The 13434-nt window shown below is 44.1% G+C and overlaps 1 protein-coding gene across 1 annotated transcript in view; it reads left to right on the plus strand.

Moving 5' to 3' along the window:
• SLC9A9 (solute carrier family 9 member A9) overlaps positions 1 to 13434 on the plus strand; it is a 556059-nt gene that overhangs the window by 410285 nt on the left and 132340 nt on the right. The gene's annotated exons all lie outside the window — the stretch shown is intronic.

Raw genomic sequence — 13434 nt, forward strand, 5'->3', positions numbered from 1 at the left:
ACAATTGTTATATCTTCTTCTTGGATCGATCCCTTGATCATTATGTAGTGTCCTTCTTTGTCTCTTCTAATAGTCTTTATTTTAAAGTCTATTTTGTCTGATATAAGAATTGCTACTCCAGCTTTCTTTTGATTTCCATTTGCATGGAATATCTTTTTCCATCCCCTTACTTTCAATCTGTATGTGTCTCTAGGTCTGAAGTGGGTCTCTTGTAGACAGCATATATATGGGTCTTGTTTTTGTATCCATTCAGCCACTCTGTGTCTTTTGGTGGGAGCATTTAGTCCATTTACATTTAAGGTAATTATTGATATGTATGTTCCTATTCCCATTTCCTTAATTGCTTTGGGTTCGTTATTGTAGTTATATTCCTTCTGTTGTGTTTCTTGCCTAGAGAAGTTCCTTTAGCATTTGTTGTAAAGCTGGTTTGGTGGTGCTGAACTCTCTCAGCTTTTGCTTGTCTGTAAAGGTTTTAATTTCTCCATCAAATCTGAATGAGATCCTTGCTGGGTAGAGTAATCTTGGCTGCAGGTTTCTCTCCTTCATCACTTTAATTATGTCCTGCCACTCCCTTCTGGCTTGTAGAGTTTCTGCTGAGAGATCAGCTGTTAACCTGATGGGGATTCCCTTGTGTGTTATTTGTTGTTTTTGCCTTGCTGCTTTTAATATGATTTCTTTGTGTTTAATTTTTGACAGTTTGATTAATATGTGTCTTGGTGTATTTCTCCTTGGATTTATTCTGTATGGGACTCTCTGTGCCTCCTGGACTTGATTAACTATTTCCTTTCCCATATTGGGGAAGTTTTCAACTATAATCTCTTCAAATATTTTCTCAGTCCCTTTCTTTTTCTCTTCTTCTTCTGGAACCCCTATAATTCGAATGTTGGTGCGTTTAATGTTGTCCCAGAGGTCTCTGAGACTGTCCTCTGTTCTTTTCATTCTTTTTTCTTTATTTTGCTCTGCAGCAGTTATTTCCACTATTTTATCTTCCACCTCACTTATCCGTTCTTCTGCCTCAGTTATTCTGCTATTGATCCCATCTAGAGTATTTTTTATTTCATGTATTGTGTTTTTAATTGATGCCTGATTCATCTTTAGTTCTTCTAGGTCCTTGTTAACTGTTTCTTGCATTTTGTCTATTCTATTTCCAAGATTTTGGATCATCTTTACCATCATTATTCTGAATTCTTTTTCAGGTAGACTGCCTATTACCTCTTCATTTGTTAGGTCTGGTAGGTTTTTATCTTGCTCCTTCACCTGCTGTGTGTTTTTCTGTCTTCTCATTTTGCTTATGTTACTGTGTTTGGGGTCTCCTTTTTGCAGGCTGCAGATTCGTAGTTCCCGTTGTTTTTCGTGTCTGACCCCAGTGGCTAAGGTTGTTTCAGTAGGTTGTATAGGCTTCCTGGTGGGGGGGAGTAATGCCTGTGTTGTGGTGGTTGAGGCTCGATCTTGTCTTTCTGATGGACAGGTCCACGTCTGGTGGTGTGTTTTGGAGTGCCTATGGCCTTATTATGTTTTTAGGTAGCTTCTCTGCTAATGGGTGGGGTTGTGTTCCTGCCTTGCTAGTTGCTTGGCATAGGGTGACCAGCACTGTAGCTTGCTGGTCGTTGACTGAAGCTGGGTGCTGGTGTTGGGATGGAGATCTCTGGGAGATTTTCGCTGCTTGATATTATGTGGAGCTGGGAGGTCTCTTGTGGACCCGTGTCCTGAAGTTGGCTCTCCCACTTCAGAGGCACAGCACTGGCTCCTGGCTGCAGCACCAAGAGCCTTTCATCCACCCAGCTCAGAATAACAGGGAGAAAAAGCAGAAAGAAAGAATTAGTAGAAGAAAGAAAGAGAGAGGGAAAGAAAGGAAGAAGGGAAGAAAGGAAGGAAGGAAGGAAGAAAGAAAGAAAGGAGGGAGGGAGTGAGGAAGGATGGAAAGAAAGAAGGAAAGAAAGGAGGGAGGGAGGGGGCAATGAAAGCAAAAGGAAGAGTGAATGGAAGAAGGGAGGGAGGGAGGGAGGAAGGAAAGAAAGAAAGAAAGACAGGAGGGAGGGAGGGAGGAAGGAAAGAAAAAGAAAGTGGAAAGAAGAAGGGTGGGAGGGAGGGAGGAAAGAAAAAGAAAGAAGGAAAGGAAGAGCGGAGGGAGGGAGGGAGGAAGGGAAGGTAGGAAAAAAAGAAAGAGCAGGTAAAGTAAAATAGAGTAAAGTATGAAATATAGTAGCGTTATTAAAATTAGAAAGTAATTATTGAAAAAAAAAAAAAAAAAACGGACCGATAGAACCCTGGGACATATGGTGGAAGCAAAGCTATACAGAGAGAATCTTACACAGAAGATTACACATACACATTCACAAAAAGAGAGCAGGGGGAAAAATCAAAAATCTTGCTCTCCAAGCCCACCTCCTCAATTTGGGATAATTCGTTGTAAAAAGAGGAAAAGGGCAAGAAGTCTGAAATCTTGCTCTCTAAGTCCACCTCCTTACTTTGGAATAATTCGTTGTAAAAAGAGGAAAAGGGGGGAAAGTCTTAAATCTTGTCCTCAAAGTCCACCTCCTCAATTTGGGATGATTCGCTGTCCATTCATGCACTCCACAGACGCAGGGCACATCAAATGGACCGTGGAGCTTTAATCCGCTGCCTCCGAGGCTGCACAGAGAGATTTCCCTGACTCTGCTCTCACAGCTCCCGGGTATCAGCCTTGGACCTGGCCCCGCCTCTGTGCGTAGGTCGCCGGAGGGCGTCCGTTCTTCGCTCAGACAGGACGGGTTTAAAGGAGCCGCTGATTCGGGGGCTCTGGCTCACTCATGCAGAGGGGAGGGAGGGGCGCGCAGTGTGGGGCGGGCCTGCGGCGGCAGAGGCCGGCGTGACGTTGCAGCAGCCCGTGGCGCTCCGTGCGCTTTCCCGGGAAAGCCGTCCCCGGGTATCGGGACCCCGGCAGTGGCGGGGTGCACAGGTCCCCCGGAAGGCGGGGCGGACAGTGACCCGCGCTCGCACACAGGCCCCGCGGCTGCGGCGGCGGCGGGCGGCGGCAGGCAGCGGCGGTGGCGGGCCGCGGGGGCGGCGGCGGCAGCGGGCCTCGGCGGCGGCGGCGGCGGGTGGCGGCAGGCGGGGGCGGTGGCGGGCTGCGGGCCGCGGCGGCGGCGGCGGGCCGCGGCGGCGGGCCGCGGCGGCGGCGGCGGCGGCGGCGGCGGGCCGCGGCGGCGGGCGGCGGCGGCGGCGGGCCGCGGCGGGCGGCGGCGGGCGGTGGCGGGCCGCCGCGGCGGCGGGCGGCGTCGGGCGGTGGGCGGCGGCGGGCCGCGGCGGCGGCGGGCGGCGGCGGCGGCCCACGCCCGTCTCCGAGGTCCACGCCTTACCCGCGGCTCGCGCCTGTCTCCGGCGCTTCCCTAAGCAGCCCTTTTAATGCCCTCTCCTCGCACACCAGGAAACGAAAGTGAAAGTGAAAAAAGACTCTTGCCTCTTCAGCAACTCCAGACCCTTTCCCCGGACTCCCTCCGGGCTAGCCGTGGTGCTCTAACCCCTTCAGGCTCTCTTCCTGCCGCCAGCCCCAGTCCTCTCCCTGCGCTCCGACTGAAAGCCGATACCCAAGCCTCAGCTCCCAGCCCCGCCCGCCACGGCGGCCGAGCAGAGAAGCCTCTCGGGCTGGTGTGTGCCTGAGGGTACCGATCCTCTGTGCCGGAATCTCTCCGCTTTGCCCTCCACACCCCTGTTGCTGTGCTCTCCTCCGCTACTCCGAAGCTTTCCCCCTCCGCCACCTGCAGTCTCCGCCCGCGAAGGGGCTTGCAGTGTGTAGAAACCTTCCCTCCTTCACGGCTCCCTCCCACTGGTGCAGGTCCCGTCCCTATCCTATTGTCTCTGTTTATTCTTTTTTTCTTTTGCCCTACCCAGGTATGTGGGGAGTTTCTTGCCTTTTAGGGGGTCTGAGGTCTTCTGTCGGCGTTCAGTAGGTGTTCTGTAGGAGTTGTTCCACGTGTAGATGAATTTCTGATGTATCTGTGGGGAGGAAGGTGATCTCCGCGTCTTACTCTTCCGCCATCTTCCTCCGGCTCCTATAATTCTTAACCATGTAACTTTTCCCTGTTCAGTGTTTTTACAAATTAAATTTGATTTCCAGTTAGCACTGTTAACCTTCCTTCAACCAAGAAATGTTATTTTTGTCATTTTCAAAATGCTCAGCTGTTCTGACTTTTATCTTTTCCAGCTCAGTTTCTGACATCTGTTTGTTCCTAAGGGAGGAGGCCCAAGGCGTGGGACGGGGGAGCAGCGTGCCGATGCTCTGGGCAGCCTCCCTTCTTGTCTCTCTGGCAGCTGATTTTAATCAAACCTTTCTGGTCCTTCGTTTGAGGCTATGCTTTGTTGCTGAGAGGCTAAGTCACTATTCTGGACTCCCAGAGATGCTTAAAATATGGAGAACTCAGTTTGGTCCTCCAGCCATGAACCTGTATCTGAGAACATCTGTGCAGTATCCCAAGAAGTGTTCTTCCATGTTCAGGCCATGGAAGGTCAGATAATTATTTTTACCCACCACTTTTCAGTCAGAAGAAATAGCAGGATATCACACTATTTACCGTTGAAGTCTCTAAAGTTTTTCTTTGAGTTAATAACATTAATGGGCACAGTGGCCTGACCTCACATCCAAATGAGCCTGATTCATGCTCAAGGAAAACAAAGGCACATATACCCAAAGTAGTTCTGAGAACCACTGACATACCACTGGAGAAAAATGGTATTCCTGAGCCCAGAATTAACTTGCCTCATTTGTAGGAAACTGTCAAAATACATCTGGGCAGGCATTCTCTTTTCTTTTTCTTTTCCTTTTGTGTGTGTGTGTGTGTGTGTGTGTGTGTGCAGCTCTTTTGTAAAGTCAGTCCTCATTTCTCCTGGTTGGTGATGCTTATCAGCAGCCCAAATAAAATGATGGCAAAATGGCCTGATTCTTCATCTTTTTCTAAGTTTCATCTGTCTCTGTAGAGTTACTAGTAGTACAAATTTGGAAATTCACGTGGAGTCTTCTTTCCCCTCTATGTGCTAAGATTATTTTTCTCATATAGTAATGATGTTTTTGTCTCTTTGCTGAAAATTTAATAATGCTCCAGAGACGGGGTCTTTGGTAAGAAGCTTTCAGATTTGGAGGCATAAGGCATTTCATCTGGAGAACTTCACATGTCTTAGAAAAAATCCAGAAATCTGAAAGATACCATTCAAGGCAGTTTCACTTAGGGTCATTTGTTGAAGAATTGACTGCCATTGTGCTAATCTGTTCATGTCTTTGTGCTTTCTTTGATGACATTTTACACATCAATAGGATGCAGTGCTGTTATCCTCATTGGCATCATTCCTGAACAAGCTTTACTAACATGATTAACCATGTCATCCCATTTATCATTGAGCACCCCGATTCTGTCCTAAAGCAGGACCTGGGACCTTTAACTTTGGTTCTCTGATACCCAAAATGTGGTCCAAAGGCAGATAGCATCCATATCACCTGAGAGCTTGTTAGAAATAGAGAATCTGAGGCCCCACACACACCTACTATTATGGACTAAATTGTGTCACCACCCCCAAATTCATATTTTGAAGCTCTAACCCTCAATGTGACTGTATTTGGAGATAGGGCCTATTAGGAGGTAATAAAGGTTAAAAGAGGTTGTAAGGGTGGGGCCCTGATCTAATCAAATTAGTGTCCTTATAAGAAGAGACACCAGAGAGCTCATGCTCTTTCTTGCCATACACACAAAGAAGAGGTCATGTGAGAACATAGTGAGAAGGCAGCTATCTGCAATCCAGGAAGAGAGATCTTACTAGTAACCAAATCAGTCACTACTTTTATCTGGGACATCCCAAAACTGTAAGAAATAAATGTCTGTAGTTTAAGCCACCCAGTCTATGGTATTTTGTCATGGCAGACCAAGCTGACTAAAACCCCTCTGAATCAGATTCTTCATCCTAACAATATCTTCAGATGATGAGTATGCATATTAAATTATGAGAAAGACACTGCTTAGTTAACCTTGATCAAGACGTTATTTAAGCCCATTCCCTGTTCTGTCTTTTTCCCATGGAAAGAACTTGAGTCATGGACTGGGATGGACTTTGAAATGAGCCTTAGGCTTGGTTAGACCCTGACTCTTTGAGTCTAAAGACTCTTGCCAGCCTCAATTTGCCACATAATCTCTGAAATGAAGAGAATTCTGGTTCTCTGGTTAAGAGGGAAGAGGTGCTCCTTGAAAAACACTACACATCTGTAAGCACAGAAAGCTACAGTACTTTTTCAGGAGGACTCTATAAGAGGGTCAGGAGGGATTGTATGGTGCAAAATTGAACCAACAGCACAATTCTTTGGATTATACCAGAGGCTTCCCATCCTACAGGTACTTTTATTTTTGTGTGACATCAGTCGGCTCTTCAGTCTATTTGGGGGGTCCATCACGTTTACAGGGCTATGTTGTTTGGAGTCACGTTTACTCCCTTTCAGAAACCTGAATATTTTTCCATTATAGAAGGTAATCAATAAATACTTGGTTCTTCCTTCTTTCTCCTTGGTATCAGTAATATTTGGTGAGATAGGATGCATGACCAGAAGAACATTATCACTGGACAAATGTGTCTTTCTCAAAAAGAACATTACAAATAGGAATTGGCATCTCAAGTGACAAATGAGCAAGAGATACATGTTAACTATAGGACGGTACCAGAAAAATCCAGACCCACTTCTGGAGTGGGAGGAAACAAGGGCTCCACCCTCTCCAAGACTCTCTTCTACCACAGTAGTGGGAGCATCCTTGGGCAGGTGTGCCACCTGTTTTTGTATGGTTCATGAGCTAATAATGATTTTTATATTTTTAAATGGTTGAAGAAACATTTCTTAAAGAATAATATTTCTTGACATGTGAAAATTATTGGAAACTAAAATTTCAGAGTTAGCAATAAAGTATGGGAACACAGCCACACTTATTCATTTATATATTGTCTATGAGTGGATTCATGCTTCAATGACAGAGTTGAGTAGTTGCAACAGAGTATGGCCTAAATCACTACTGGCCTCTTACAGAAAGCATTTGCTGACTGCAGTTCTAGGGGAATTGGAGTGGAGGTCAAGGGACAAAACCTAAATTGTTTCTAGATAGGTTTTTGGACTGTTGGTGATAATCTGTGGTGAACATGATGATGCTTTTAGTTTAGGTTTTATTTGAATTGTCAGTTGGGCATTTGAAATAAAATCAATTCCTGGGAGTAGGCTTTTGGTGCCAAAGAGTGACTTTTATGACTTTTACATATTGCCTAATTGTTCTACAAAATAGCTGTAGCAATTTCTAATACCACTGACTGTTTAGCCATGTCTTTCCTGAGTGTTATGAAGTATGCCTTCCTAAAGCCAGAGGTGTACCTAATTGAGCCTATCATTTTTTTCCTTCACATTAGTAAAGTCCAGGATAATGTTCCAAAACTTCCCTAAATTTTCCATTCTTTCTTTGTCATCACTATTCTGATTTCTTGGTCAGTATTGACAGCAAAATAGAAATCCCTCTTGTTACTTTCATTTTGTTCTGAGTAATAATAATGAAATTGTCAGCAGGGAGAACCAAGAAATAATCAGATGCCCTATATTTAAAAAAAAAAAAACTTGAGACTTCCGGGTAAGATGGCGGAAGAGTAAGACGCGGAGATCACCTTCCTCCCCACAGATACACCAGAAATACAGCTACACGTGGAACAACTCCTACAGAACACCTACTGAACGCTGGCAGAAGACCCCAGACCTCCCAAAAGGCAAGAAACTCCCCACATACCTGGGTAGGGCAAAGCAGAGAGATTCCCGCACAGAGGATCGGTGCCGAGCGGCACTCACCAGCCCGAGAGGCTTGTCTGCTCCCCCGCCGGGGCGGGCGGCACTGGAGCTGAGGCTCGGGCTTCGGTCAGAGCGCAGGGAGAGGACTGGGGCTGGCGGCGAGAACTCAGCCTGAAGGGGGCTAATGTGCCACAGCTAGCCGGGAGGGAGTCCGGGAAAACTCTGGAGCTGCCGAAGAGGCAGGAGACTTTTTCTTCCCTCTTGGTTTCCTGGTGCGCGAGGAGAGGGGATTAAGAGCGCCGCGTAAAGGAGCTCCAGAGACGGGCGCGAGTCGCGGCTGAAAGCGCGGAGCCCAGAGACGGGCGTGGGACGCTGGGGCTGCTGCTGCCGCCGCCAAGAAGCCTGTGTGCGAGCGCAGGTCACTGTCCACACCGCCCTTCCGGGAGCCTGTGCAGCCTGCCACTGCCGGGGTCCCGGGATCCAGGGGCGGCTTCCCTGGGAGAACGCATGGCGCGCCTCGGGCTGGTGCAACGTCACGCCGACCTCTGCCGCTGCAGGCTCGCCCCGCACTCCGTGCCCCTCCCTCCCGCCCGGCCTGAGTGAGCCAGAGTCCCCGAAGAGGCTGCTCCTTTAACCCTGTCCTGTCTGAGCGAAGAACAGACGCCCTCCGGCGACCTACACGCAGAGGCGGGGCCAAATCCAAAGCTGAGACCCAGGAGCTGTGAGAACAAAGAAGAGAAAGGGAAACCTCTCCCAGCAGCCTCAGAAGCAGCGGATTAAAGCTCCACAATCAACTTCATGTACCCTGCATCTGTGGAATACATGAATAGACAACAAATCATCCCAAATTGAGGAGCCAGGAGTCAGTGCTGTGCCTCTGAGGTGGGAGAGCCAACTTCAGGACACTGGTCCACAAGAGACCTCCCAGCTCCACATAATATCAAACGGCGAAAATCTTCCAGAGATCTCCATCTCAACACCAGCACCCAGCTTCACTCAACGACCAGCAAGCTACAGTGCTGGACACCCTATGCCAAACAACTAGCAAGACAGGAACACAACGCCACCCATTAGCAGAGAGGCTGCCTCAAATCATAAAAAGTCCGCAAACATCCCAAAACACACCACCAGACGTGGACCTGCCCACCAGAAAGACAAGATCCAGCCTTATCCACCAGAACACAGGCAGTAGTCCCCTCCACCAAGAAGCCTACACAACCCACTAAACCAACCTTAGCCACTGGGGACAGACACCAAAAACAACGGGAACTACGAACCTGCAGCCTGCAAAAAGGAGACCCCAAACACAGTAACATAAGCAAAATGAGAAGACAGAAAAACACACAGCAGGAGAAGGAGCAAGATAAAAACCCACCAGACCTAACAAATGAAGAGGTAATAGGCAGTCTATCTGAAAAAGAATTCAGAATAATGATGGTAAAGATGATCCAAAATCTTGGAAATAGAATAGACAAAATGCAAGAAACAGTTAACAAGGACCTAGAAGAACTAAAGACGAATCAAGCATCGATTAAAAACACAATACATGAAATAAAAAATACTCTAGATGGGATCAATAGCAGAATAACTGAGGCAGAAGAACGGATAAGTGAGGTGGAAGATAAAATAGTGGAAATAACTGCTGCAGAGCAAAATAAAGAAAAAAGAATGAAAAGAACAGAGGACAGTCTCAGAGACCTCTGGGACAACATTAAACGCACCAACATTCGAATTATAGGGGTTCCAGAAGAAGAAGAGACAAAGAAAGGGACTGAGAAAATATTTGAAGAGATTATAGTTGAAAACTTCCCTAATATGGGAAAGGAAATAGTTAATCAAGTCCAGGAGGCACAGAGAGTCCCATACAGAATAAATCCAAGGAGAAATACACCAAGACACATATTAATCAAACTGTCAAAAATTAAACACAAAGAAATCATATTAAAAGCAGCAAGGCAAAAACAACAAATAACACACAAGGGAATCCCCATCAGGATAACAGCTGATCTCTCAGCAGAAACTCTACAAGCCAGAAGGGAGTGGCAGGACATACTTAAAGTGATGAAGGAGAAAAACCTGCAACCAAGATTACTCTACCCAGCAAGGATCTCATTCAGATTTGATGGAGAAATTAAAACCTTTACAGACAAGCAAAAGCTGAGAGAGTTCAGCACCACCAAACCAGCTTTACAACAAATGCTAAAGGAACTTCTCTAGGCAAGAAACACAACAGAAGGAAAAGAACTACAATAACGAACCCAAAACAATTAAGAAAATGGGAATAGGAACATACATATCAATAATTACCTTAAATGTAAATGGACTAAATGCTCCCACCAAAAGACACAGAGTGGCTGAATGGATACAAAAACAAGACCCATATATATGCTGTCTACAAGAGACCCACTTCAGACCTAGAGACACATACAGATTGAAAGTAAGGGGATGGAAAAAGATATTCCATGCAAATGGAAACCAAAAGAAAGCTGGAGTAGCAATTCTCATATCAGACAAAATAGACTTTAAAATAAAGACTACTAGAAGAGACAAAGAAGGACACTACATAATGATCAAGGGATCAATCCAAGAAGAAGATATAACAATTGTAAATATTTATGCACCAAACATAGGAGCACCTCAATACATAAGGGAAATATTAACAGCCATAAAAGGAGAAATCAACAGTAACACAATCATAGTAGGGGACTTTAACACCCCACTTTCACCAATGGACAGGTCATCCAAAATGAAAATAAATAAGGAAACACAAGCTTTAAATGATACATTAAACAAGATGGACTTAATTGATATTTATAGGACATTCCATCCAAAAACAACAGAATACACATTTTTCTCAAGTGCTCATGGAACATTCTCCAGGATAGATCATATCTTGGGTCACAAATCAAGCCTTGGTAAATTTAAGAAAATTGAAATTGTATCAAGTATCTTTTCCGACCACAATGCTATGAGACTAGATATCAATTACAGGAAAAGAGCTGTAAAACATACAAACACATGGAGGCTAAACAATACACTACTTAATAACGAAGTGATCACTGAAGAAATCAAAGAGGAAATTAAAAAATACCTAGAAACAAATGACAATGGAGACACGACAACCCAAAACCTATGGGATGCAGCAAAAGCAGTTCTAAGAGGGAAGTTTATGGCAATACAATCCCACCTTAAGAAACAGGAAATATCTCGAATAAACAACCTAACCTTGCACCTAAAGCAATTAGAGAAAGAAGAACAAAAACATCCCAAAGTTAGCAGAAGGAAAGAAATCATAAAAATCAGATCAGAAATAAATGAAAAAGAAATGAAGGAAACGATAACAAAGATCAATAAAACTAAAAGCTGGTTCTTTGAGAAGATAAACAAAATTGATAAACCATTAGCCAGACTCATCAAGAAAAAAAGGGAGAAGACTCAATAGAATTAGAAATGAAAAAGGAGAAGTAACAACTGACACTGCAGAAATACAAAATATCATGAGAGATTACTATAAGCAACTCTATGCCAATAAAATGGACAACCTGGAAGAAATGGACAAATTCTTAGAAATGCACAACCTGCCAAGACTGAATCAGGAAGAAATAGAAAATATGAACAGACCAATCACAAGCACTGAAATTGAAACTGTGATTAAAAATCTTCCAACAAACAAAAGCCCAGGACCAGATGGCTTCACAGGCGAATTCTATCAAGCATTTAGAGAAGAGCTAACACCTATCCTTCTCAAACTCTTCCAAAATATAGCAGAGGGAGGAACACTCCCAAACTCATTCTACGAGGCCACCATCACCTTGATACCAAAACCAGACAAGGATGTCACAAAGAAAGAAAACTACAGGCCAATATCACTGATGAACATAGATGCAAAAATCCTCAACAAAATACTAGCAAACAGAATCCAACAGCACATTAAAAGGATCATACACCATGATCAAGTGGGGTTTATTCCAGGAATGCAAGGATTCTTCAATATACGCAAATCAATCAATGTGATACACCATATTAACAAACTGAAGGAGAAAAACCATATGATCATCTCAATAGATGCAGAGAAAGCTTTTGACAAAATTCAACACCCATTTATGATAAAAACCCTGCAGAAAGTAGGCATAGAGGGAACTTTCCTCAACATAATAAAGGCCATATATGACAAACCCACAGCCAGCATCGTCCTCAATGGTGAAAAACTGAAACCATTTCCACTAAGATCAGGAACAAGACAAGGTTGCCCACTCTCACCACTCTTATTCAACCTAGTTTTGGAAGTTTTAGCCACAGCAATCAGAGAAGAAAAGGAAATAAAAGGAATCCAAATGGGAAAAGAAGAAGTAAAGCTGTCACTGTTTGCAGATGACATGATACTATACATAGAGAATCCTAAAGATGCTACCAGAAAACTACTAGAGCTAATCAATGAATTTGGTAAAGTTGCAGGATACAAAATTAATGCACAGAAATCTCTGGCATTCCTATATACTAATGATGAAAAATCTGAAAGTGAAATCAAGGAAACACTCCCATTTACCATTGCAACAAAAAGAATAAAATATCTAGGAATAAACCTACCTAAGGAGACAAAAGACCTGTATGCAGAAAATTATAAGACACTGATGAAAGAAATTAAAGATGATACAAATAGATGGAGAGATGTACCATGTTCTTGGATTGGAAGAATCAACATTGTGAAAATGACTCTACTACCCAAAGCAATCTACAGATTCAATGCAATCCCTATCAAACTACCACTGGCATTTTTCACAGAACTAGAACAAAAAATTGCACAATTTGTATGGAAACACAAAAGACCCCGAATAGCCAAAGCAATCTTGAGAACGAAAAACGGAGCTGGAGGAATCAGGCTCCCTGACTTCAGACTATACTACAAAGCTACAGTAATCAAGACAGTATGGTACTGGCACAAAAACAGAAAGATAGATCAATGGAACAGGATAGAAAGCCCAGAGATAAACCCACGGACATATGGTCACCTTATCTTTGATAAAGGAGGCAGGAATGTACAGTGGAGAAAGGACAGTCTCTTCAATAAGTGGTGCTGGGAAAACTGGACAGGGACATGTAAAAGTATGAGATTAGATCACTCCCTAACACCATACACAAAAATTAGCTCAAAATGGATTAAAGACCTAAATGTAAGGCCAGACACTATCAAACTCCTAGAGGAAAACATAGGCAGAACACTCTATGACATAAATCACAGCAAGATCCTTTTTGACCCACCTCCTAGAGAAATGGAAATAAAGACAAAAATAAACACATGGGACCTAATGAAACTTCAAAGCTTTTGCACAGCAAAGGAAACCATAAACAAGACCAAAAGACAACCCTCAGAATGGGAGAAAATATTTGCAAATGAAGCAACTGACAAAGGATTAATCTCCAAAATTTATAAGCAGCTCATGCAGCTCAATAGCAAAAAAACAAACAACCCAATCCAAAAATGGGCAGAAGACCTAAATAGACATTTCTCCACAGAAGATATACAGACAGCCAACAAACACATGAAAGGATGCTCAACATCTTTACTCATTAGAGAAATGCAAATCAAAACTACAATGAGATATCATCTCACACCAGTCAGAATGGCCATCATCAAAAAATCTAGAAACAATAAATGCTGGAGA

This window comes from Mesoplodon densirostris, chromosome 5 (genome assembly GCF_025265405.1).
Source record: "Mesoplodon densirostris isolate mMesDen1 chromosome 5, mMesDen1 primary haplotype, whole genome shotgun sequence".
Classification (NCBI taxonomy): Eukaryota; Metazoa; Chordata; class Mammalia; order Artiodactyla; family Ziphiidae; genus Mesoplodon; species Mesoplodon densirostris.